The following is a 9031-nucleotide window of genomic DNA, read 5'->3' as shown; positions in this document are numbered from 1 at the left end:
TGTCTTTGGTCAATAATTGGGTTGCCCGGCTTTTTCTTACTACCTTACATTATGCTATATCGTCTAGGGTAGTAAAGGGAGAACTACTGTGTTTGTGTCCTGGTTTATCCGGATGAGCACCTCAGTAGAGAAAGCCGAAAACTGACTGTCATGAAGCGGCATGAGCCGGTCAGCTCTTCGAAGGTTTCAAATCTTTAGCGATTTTTTCCGCATTATACAAGGAATCGGTTCTTATCTGATTAGGTTTTTACAGCACCCTAGTTTGGATTCTAGGGGCTGCGCCTAAATTTTTATTGTCAAACATCTATGGCTAAGTGAGGGTGGTAAAGCCACATAGTCTAATTGCCTGGTTCGTTGTGCTAAACACCTCCTTTAAGGACCAAATTCGTGGATAAAGAGTGTTTAGATTCACCCCGAACACCCCCGTACTACCTACGTGGGGGCTGAAGCCGACGACTGGCCAACTCTCATACTTGATAAAATGGCCGCACAGGAGGTAATACTTTAAATACTAAACATCAAAGCATTATATTACATATCAGCATTGTTTTCATCAAACATGACGGGATAACATGGATGTATTCATTCAAAAATAATATCCTTAGCACATTGCTCCATTACAATGCGGGATCCCTTCAGAACATCTTCAAAATACCGCTCGGGCGTGCGGTGCTCCTTGCCCGCGGGCGGTCCTTCGGTCGTGAGCTTGACGACGTCCATCTTCGCCCATTGTATCTTGACACGGGCGAAGACCATCCGCGCACCTTCTATGCAGACCGACCGCTTGATGGCGTCAAGCTGAGGGCAGGCATTGACCAGCCGCTTCACGAGGCTGAAGTAGTTGCCGGGTATAGCTTCTGTAGGCCACAGCCAGATTATTAAATCCTTCATGGCTAGTTCGGCCACCCTATGCAGCTCGGCCAACTGTTTTAGCTGGTTGCTAAAGGGCACCGGATGTTTTGGCGCAAGGTATTGCGACCAGAACAGCTTCTCTGTTGAGCTCCCCTCTTCGGCCCGAAAGAATTCCGCAGCGCCAGAAACACTGTGCGGCAAATCCGCAAACACCTCTGGAGAACTCAAAATCCGGGTCAGTAAGAGATACCTCTTGCTCATATACTTGCTTTGCATAATGAAAGACTTACCCGCCGCGATCTTCTTGGCCTCTTGGATCTCCCGTAGGGCGCCTTGGGCTTCGGCTCGGGCCTCTTGTGCGCTTTGGCGGGCCTTAGCGAGTTCGGACTCTTGGTCCGCGTTATGGTGCTCCAAGGACTCGCATTTCTTCACGGTGTCCTGGAGCTCCTGCTGGACCTCACCAACCCTGGCCTCATGCTTTTCTCAGGCGGCTTTTCCCTTTATGACTCTCTCCTCGGCCTCGGCCAGCGCCTTCTTAAGGGCCTCCACCTTGGTCGGCGCCCCTACAAAAATATCAAGGCACAGCGGTCAGCGCAAAAACATTCATACTTTCCGGACATGCATAAAATGATTGCTTACCTTGATTGTCCTCCACTTGCTTTTTCGCACGACCGAGCTCTTCCTCTGTCTGCTCCAGCCTCTGCTTCAGTCCAAAAACTTCGGCAGCATGAAAATTCGTGGCTAGCAGCGACGCCTGCTTATTCACAGACACACATGGTTAGTCTCTTGCGAAAAACTATTTGATCCTCTGTTCGGCTCTTCTTTCCGAACCCCAGACAGAGTCTCAGGGGCTACTTTCTATACTGTGACTTTCGTTTCACAAACTGCATTGCTTACCTCAAAGCATGTTAAAAGGCTTGTGCAGGCTTCGGTTAGTCCGCTCTTCGTGGACTGAATCTTCTCAATCACCGCACCCATGAGGGTGCGGTGTTCCTCAACGAGGGAGGCACTTCGTACTGCTTCTAGTAGAGTATCGGCACCTCTGGTTGGAAAGAGGTCACCGATGGAATGGGCACACCTCCTTCCGATGAAGGAGGCTGCTCACCGGATTCCGGAGCCGTATAGGTCTCCGGTACCATATTTGGTTGGGCGCCGAATAAGACATGGCCCCCATCGCCAGTCTCCATGGGGATCTGCTCCCCCATGTGTCCGGCGGATGAGGTCTCGCCCTCCGGCGCCGCCCTGACGGCCTCATGCGTCTCTCCCGGGTCTGGGATCCTTCGGGACAACACCTCGGTGTCATCCATGGCCCTGGGAGAGGAGGCTATCAGAGGGGACCCACTGTCCATCACCTTCGGGTCCAGCAAGTTCCCCGAAGATGAGGACCACTCGAGTGCGGAACGAGCCAGACTAGAATTTCATGATTCCACATGTTAAAATAATGAAGTAAAGAGGCTGATATATGAATGTGTCTGGGTCTTTGAATACTCATGATTTGGCCTGGGGCTTATCTCGAGGGCGCCGTTGTGGGCTGCTATCGACGTCCCACGTGGAGCTATCCGCAAGGGAAGCCTTTCCCTTCTTGGACGCCTCAACTTCCAGATCTGTGGAGGACGCCCTCTTCTTTTCCCCCTCGGGGAGGGGGAAGTTGCTTTCTTCTTCCTCTTCCTCCTCATCGTAGTCTTCGGCGGTGGAGTGAGTTTCAGCGTCTTTGGACGCCACGTCCGAAGTACCCTTGGGACGGAGGCCACCTCTGGTCCCTTTGGCCTTCTTCTCCAGCGCCTTGTAGGGCGCCGCAACCAACATCCTCGTCAGACGCGGGATGGCTGGATCCTCGAGCAGCGGAACCAAACACTGAATCCGCTCCGCCTTCTTCGTCCAACCCTGGAAACACAAATGGGGAAGTTCGGACACCCTCCTTGAATAAGCAAGTATGGAATACACCTTGAAACAACGGAAAACCTACCGAACTGGCGGGATGGGCCAGGTCCTGCCCACGGTCCTCGGTTGTCTTCGGCCACATCTCGTTGGCCTTGAAGAGCACCTTCCAGATATCTTCGTGTGTAGTTCCGAAGAACCATTGCAGGGTCTTGTGCTCGGCCGGATCGAACTCCCATAGGTGGCAAGCCCGGCTCTGGCATGGAAGGACCCGGCGAACTAGCATCACCTGACTCACATCAAGAAGCTTGACGTTCTTGTCCATCATGCTCCTGATGCGCGTCTGGAGCGTTGTCAACTCGTCCGACGAAGACCAATCCAAGCCCTTCTCTTGCTAGGAGGTAATCCGCATCGGGGCCCCGAATTTGAATTTGGGAGCCGCGTCCCAGGTAGTGTCGCGGGGCTCTGTAATGTAGAACCACAACTTCTTCCACCCCTTGACCGTCTCCACGAAGGTGCCTTTGGGCCATGGGACGTTGGACATTTTGCTCACCATGGTGCCTCCGCACTCAGCGTGTTCGCCGCCCATCACCTTCGGCTTCACATTGAAGGTCTTCAGCCATAGTCCCAAGTGGGGGGATGCGGAGGAAGGCCTCACACACGACGATGAACGCCGAGATAGTGAGGATGGAATTTGGGGAGATCATGGAAATCTAGCCCATGGTAGAACATGAGTCCACGGACGAAGGGTTGCAGTGGAAATCCTAGCCCGCGGACAAAGTGGGGGGATGCAAACTACCCTCTCATGGGGCTCTGGGGTAGGGACGATCTGTCCCTCGGTCGGAAGCCGATGGGCGACCTCCTTGGCCAAATATCCGGCCACCCGAAGTTGGGTGATGTCATTCTCCTTGACGGTGGAGGCCATCCACTTGCCCTGCACTCCGGACGTGGTTGGAGTGCTTTCTTGGGGGAGGAAAGATGAGAACTTGTGCGCTGGAGCTCAAGAGTGGGTAGGCAGAAAGAGAGAAGGCGTGGGTGGAAGATATGAATCCTTATCTCCTTATAAAGGCAATGAATATTAAGCATCTCCCCACTCGCCATAAAACTCGCCTATTCCCTAGGGGCCGTGCAGGCAGCAAGGTTGGATTACCCATACCCGTATTGATGAGAATCCCGCAATAAGGGGACACAATCTCTGCTTTGACGAGACGTGCCAATAAAAATGCATCTCAAAATATGGAGGGGCGGACCGAAAAACGGTTCGAAATGATAACCGAGCAGGGACGTGATATCATGTTACAAAAAGTTGTCAGCAGATTGGACTCGTGAAATATTATACTCTCTGCAGTGGTGTGTGGTACCTATTTTGCAGATCCGGACACGTTCTTTGTGTTCGAAGATTGTGTTGGAGTATTCAGAGGAGGAACCCGCCTTCGATGCCGAAGACAATCTGCCTGCCGGACATCTCGTTATTGAAGCCTGGTTCAGGGGCTACTGAGGGAGTCCTGGACTAAGGGGTCCTCGGGCGTCCGACTTGTTGGACATGGGCCGGACTGTTGGGCCATGAAGATACAAGAGAGAAGACTCTCACCCGTGTCTGGATGGGACTCTCCTTGGTGTGGATGGCAAGTTTGATATTCGGATATGAAGTGTCCTTTCTCCGTAACCGACTTTGTATAACCCTAGTCCCCTCCGGTGTCTACATAAACCTGAGGGTTTAGTCCATGGGGACAATCATAATCATATAGGCTAGACTTCTAGGGTTTTAGCCCTTATGATCTTGAGGTAGATCAACTCTTGTAATACTCATATTCATCAAGATCAATCAAGTAGGAAGTAGGGTATTACCTCCATAGAGAGGGCCCGAACCTGGGTAAACATTGTGTCCCATGTGTCCTGCTACCATAAACATTAGAAGCATAGTTCGGGACCCCCTACCCGAGATCCGCCAGCTTTGACACCGACACCTCCTACGTTCGATGTTGGATGACAAGCCTATGTCATCAATAATCCCTTCATCACCACCTTCGAGGAAAGAGACATAAATACATGGGTATGGGCACTTCCCTTGGCAACTGCCAAGCTTGGGGGAGTGCCCCGGTATCGTATCACCATCACACTTATATCTTTTCCGTTTTTCTTAGTTCAATCCTTTTGGTAATATCTTGAAATAGTATAATAAATTTTTAGTATGATTAGTTTGAGTTTTGCTTTATGATCCCTCTATGTAATCGAGTCCTTGAGCTATATATAATAAATATTAGTTTTGAGTCGAGGGCTTGATTATCTCGCTATGATCTTGAGGGAATAAAAAAAGAGGAAGAATAAAAAGAAATAAAAAGATCATATTGATCTTATGGAAAGTAATGACTTCACATATAAAGAGTATGATGAATAAAAGTTGTTGAGAGTTGACAAACATAGTTTTAGTCATTGTTGCAATTAATAGGAAGTAATAAAGAAAGAGAGGTTTTCACATATAAATATACTATCTTGGACATCTTTGATGATTGTGAGCACTCATTAAAATATGACATGCTAAAAGGTTGATGTTGGACAAGGAAGACAACATAATGGGTTATGTTTTCTTATATCCAAAATAAATTATATTGTCATGGATCATCCAACATGTTGAGCTTGCCTTTCCCCCTCATTCTAGCCAAATTCTTTGCACCAAGTAGAGATACTACTTGTGCTTTCGAATATCCTTAAACCCAGTTTTGCCATGACAGTCCACCATATCTACCTTTGGATTGAGTAAGATCCATCAAGTAAGTTGTCATTGTTGCAAGCAATAAAAATTGCTCTCTAAATATGTATGATCTATTAGTGTGGAGAAAATAAGCGTTATACGATATTGTGATGTGGACGAAGTAAAAGCGATGGACTGCATAATAAAGGTCCATATCACAAGTGGCAATATAAAGTGACGTTCTTTTGAATTAATATTTCGTGCATCCAACCATAAAAACACATGACAACCTCTGCTTCCCTCTACGAAGGGCCTATCTTTTATTTTTGTCCTATAATTTATACAAGAGTCATGGTGATCTTCACCTTTACTTTTTACATTTTATCCTTTGGCAAGCACTGTGTGTTGGAAAGATCCTAATATATACAGCTAATTGGATGTGGGTTTTCATAAACTATTATTGTTGACATTACCCTTGAGGTAAAAGGTTGGGAGGCAAAACTATAAGCCCCTATCTTTCTTTGTGTCCGATTAAAGCTTCATACCCATAAGTATTGTGTGAGTGTTAGCAATTGTGAAACACTAAATGATAGTTGATTATGTGGACTTGCTGAAAAGCTCTTATATTGACTCTTTTCGATGTTATGATAAATTGCAATTGCTTCAATGACTGAGATTATAGTTTGCTAGTTTTCAATGAAGTTTCTGATTCATACTTTACATTGTGAATAAGATTGTTACTTTAGCATAAGATATCATATGCCAATATATATATGTTGCTGTTCTAAGAATGATCATGATGCCCTCATGTCCGTACTTTATTTTATCGACACCTCTATCTCTCAACATGTGGACATATTTTTCGTTTTCGGCTCCCGCTTGAGGACAAGCGAGGTCTAAGCTTGGGGAGTTGATACGTCCATTTTGCATCATGCTTTTATATCGATATTTATTGCATTATGGGCTGTTATTACACATTATGTCACAATACTTATGCCTATTCTCTCTTATTTTACAAGGTTTGCATGAAGAGGGAGAATGCTGGCAGCTGGAATTCTGGGCTGGAAAAGGAGCAAATATTGGAGACCTATTCTGCACAACTCCAAAAGTCCTGAAACTCCATGGAAGTCAGTTTTAGAATATATAAAAAAATATTGGGCGAAGAAAGCACCAGAGGAGGGCCACCCACCATCCACGAGGGTGGGGCGCGCCCTACCCCCTAGGCGCGCCCCCTCTCTCGTCGGCCCCCTGGCAGGCCTCCAGTGCCCATCCTTTGCTATATGAGGTCTTTCGCCTGGAAAAAATAAGAAGGAAGCTTTCGGAACGGAGCGCCGCCGTCTCAAGGCGGAACCATGGCAGAACCAATCTAGGGCTCCGGCGGAGCTGTTCTGCCGGGGAAACATCCCTCTGGGAGGGGGAACTCATCACCATCGATCCTCTCATCGGGAGGAGGTCAATCTCCATCAACATCTTCACCAGCACCATACCATCTCAAACCCTAGTTCATCTCTTGTATCCAATCTTTGTCTCAAAAACCTCAGATTGGTACCTGTGGGTTGCTAGTAGTGTTGATTACTCCTTGTAGTTATACTTGTTGGTTTATTTGGTAGAAGATCATATGTTCAGATCCTTTATGCACATTAATAACCCTCTGATTATGAACATGAATATAATTTGTGAGTAGTTACGTTTGTTCCTGAGGACATGGGAGAAGTCTTGCTATAAGTAGTCATGTCTCTCCTCTAGTGGTGTGATGTGAACGTCGACTACATGACACTTCACCATTATTTGGGCCTAGGGGAAGGCATTGGGAAGTAATAAGTAGATGATGGGTTGCTAGAGTGACAGAAGCTTAAACCCTAGTTTATGCGTTGCTTCGTAAGGGGTTGGTTTGAATCCATATGTTTCATGCTATGGTTAGGTTTACCTTAATACTTCTTTTGTAGTTGCGGATGCTTGCAAGAGGGGTTAATCATAAGCGGGATGCTTGTCCAAGGAAGAGTAGTACCCAAGCACCGGTCCACCCACATATCAAATTATCAAAGTAACGAACGCGAATCATATGAGCATGATGAAAACTAGCCTGACGATAATTCCCATGTGTCCTCGGGAGCGCTTTCCTTTATATAAGAGTTTTTCCATGCTTGTCCTTTGCCAAAAAGGAATGGGCCGCCTTGCTTCACCATGTGTACTTTTGTTACTTGTTACCCGTTACAAATTACCTTACCACAAAACTATCTGTCACCGACAATTTCAGTGCTTGCAGAGAATACCTTACTGAAAACCGCTTGTCATTTCCTTCTTCTCCTCGTTGGGTTCGCCACTCTTACTTATCGAAAGGACTAGGATAGATCCCGTATACTTGTGGGTCATCACCATCCTTCTTATCCGCCAAGTATTTGGGGTAGTATCGCTTCCAGTGACCATTCCCTTTGATGTAGAAGCACTTAATTTCAGGCTTAGGTCTAGCTTTGGGCTTCTTCACAGGAGTGGAAACTTGCTTGCCATTCTTCTTGAAGTTCCCTTTCTTTCCCTTGCCCTTTTTTCTTGAAAATAGTGTTCTTGTTTGTCGGTGCACAAAAGGAGGGGTCCTATTTTGTACCCCTTTACTTGTGTGCGGGCAGTGGGAGCCGCACCTGCAGCCACACCTAGCGGGGCAGAGGAAGGAAGCGAAGCCACAAGACCACCACAACAATGCCAAGCCAGAAACACGGAGAGCAGAGGGGCGATGTGGACTCCCCCGGCAAGGCCCTTGCCGGGGCAGCCTCCGCAGCCCCGGCAAGAACCTTGCCGGGGCAACTTGCCCCACACCAGTAGAGCCACCCCCCTTGAGCCCAAGAGTTCAAACACCATCAACCACTTTGGAACCAAGGCTCGGGAGGCACCTCCATGGTGGCATGCAAATCTTTGTGGAGATCAGAAGCACACAAGACTAGATGATGACCAGAAGATGACGATCCTCGGCAAGATCCTTGCCAAGGATACCCACGCGACCCCCGGCAAGACCCTTGTCAGGGATAACCACGATGCTGCGGCATGACCCTTTGCCGGGGCCCCGGCAAGACTCTTGCCGAAAACATCCGCGGGGCCGCAGCCAGGCCCACATCTGCCAAGACTCCATTGTCGTTCCCATGCAGCTATCAGCCCACTAGCTAGGCAGGCGCCTGCGTGGCGACGTGCGGCCTCTAGGCCGACTCGGCAAGGACCTGCGTAGTGGCATGTAGATCTTCGTGAAGACTCTGCCACCGCACCAACTCAGCAACCAGCCAGCGTGGCGCTACACACCTCGCCAGTTCGGATGCGCGTCGAAGCCAGGCGAGGCGGCGAGAGCTGGGATGAGGTTCCTTACCTCCCTGATAAAGCAAGGAGGGCACGTTGGGAATGCATTAAATGTTTTTGTCCTATGGTGCCAAGAGATAGACTCGACTACTTTATAGCTTCCCACCTCCTGTGTGCCAGTTTGGCAGCCCCTTTGACTATAAAAGGAGGCCCGCGACGTACTGAGAGAGGATTCGGATCTTTTGGACCCTGCACGCCTTGTAGCTAGTCCAAGAACACCAGATAAACATAAACCAGCAGGAGTAGGGTATTATGCATCACTTGTGGCCC

This window comes from Triticum dicoccoides, chromosome 3A, assembly GCF_002162155.2.
Source record: "Triticum dicoccoides isolate Atlit2015 ecotype Zavitan chromosome 3A, WEW_v2.0, whole genome shotgun sequence".
NCBI lineage: Eukaryota > Viridiplantae > Streptophyta > Magnoliopsida > Poales > Poaceae > Triticum > Triticum dicoccoides.
Note: the sequence above shows the minus strand (reverse complement) of the source record.